Genomic DNA, 1,194 nt, shown 5'->3' with positions numbered 1-1,194 from the left:
ATTGAAAAGGAATACCAGAAGATTATGGCCGAAAACAAGAAGATTATGGCCGAAAACCAAAAGATTATGGCCGATTACCAGAAGATTATGGCCGAAAAACAAAAGATTATAGCCGAAAATCAATCCCTAAAGGCTAGAATTGAGCAAGTAGAAACTAATGATCTCTCAAGACAACAAGAACAAATAAAACAAAGCCAAAAGACTGAAAAAATAGAAGGAAACATGAAATATCTCAATGAAGAGTGACAGACCAAGAAAACCGGTCTAGAAGAGACAATTTGAGAATAATTGGTCTTCCAGAAAAACCAGAAATTAATAAAAACCTGGACTCTATACTAACAGAAATAATTCAGCAAAATTGCCCTGAAGTCCTACAACAAGAGGACAATATAGACATTGAAAGGATTCATAGAACACCTGCAGCATTCGATCAAGAAAGGAAAACACCAAGAAACATCATTGCAAAATTCAAGAGTTTCCAAGCAAAAGAAAAAATCTTACAAGAAGCCAGAAAGAAACAATTCAAATATCAAGGAGCAACAATCAGGATCACACAGGATCTGGCAGCCTCAACACTGAAAGACCGCAAAGCGTGGAATACAATATTCAGAAAGGCAAGAGAGCTGGGCCTGCAACCACGGATCAACTACCCATCAAAATTGACTATATATTTCCAAGGGAAAGTATGGGCATTCAACAAAATTGAAGAATTCCAGGTATTTGCACAGAAAAGACCAGGGCTAAATGGAAAGTTTGATATCCAACCACAAAAATCGAGAGAAACCTGAAAAGGTAAATAAGATACAGAGGGGAAAGAAAGAAAACTTATAATTTTTAAATTTGCCTTTTTAAGGGCCTCAGTGAGATCTAATTATCTGTATTCCTTTGTAGAGAAATATTATGTTTAATTCTCTGTAGTGAACTCTATTCACTATTATAATATTCACTATTATAGTAATCAGAAGAATAATTCACAGGGTGAGGGTGGAACACTAAATAATCTAAGATGGCATGGGGGATGGGAAAGAGGAGGAGAATAGCAGGGGACACCAGGAGAAACTTGAGCGAATAAGAAAATAGAATATTCTATTACACACAAAGAGAGCATGGGAGAGAGAGGGGACAAATACTATTATAAGAAGGAGAGGAAGAGAGCATAAAGAGGTAATAATCAAACCTTACTCTCAGTGTAAT

The sequence above is a fragment of the Gracilinanus agilis genome, chromosome 1 (assembly GCF_016433145.1).
Source record: "Gracilinanus agilis isolate LMUSP501 chromosome 1, AgileGrace, whole genome shotgun sequence".
NCBI lineage: Eukaryota > Metazoa > Chordata > Mammalia > Didelphimorphia > Didelphidae > Gracilinanus > Gracilinanus agilis.
Note: the sequence above shows the minus strand (reverse complement) of the source record.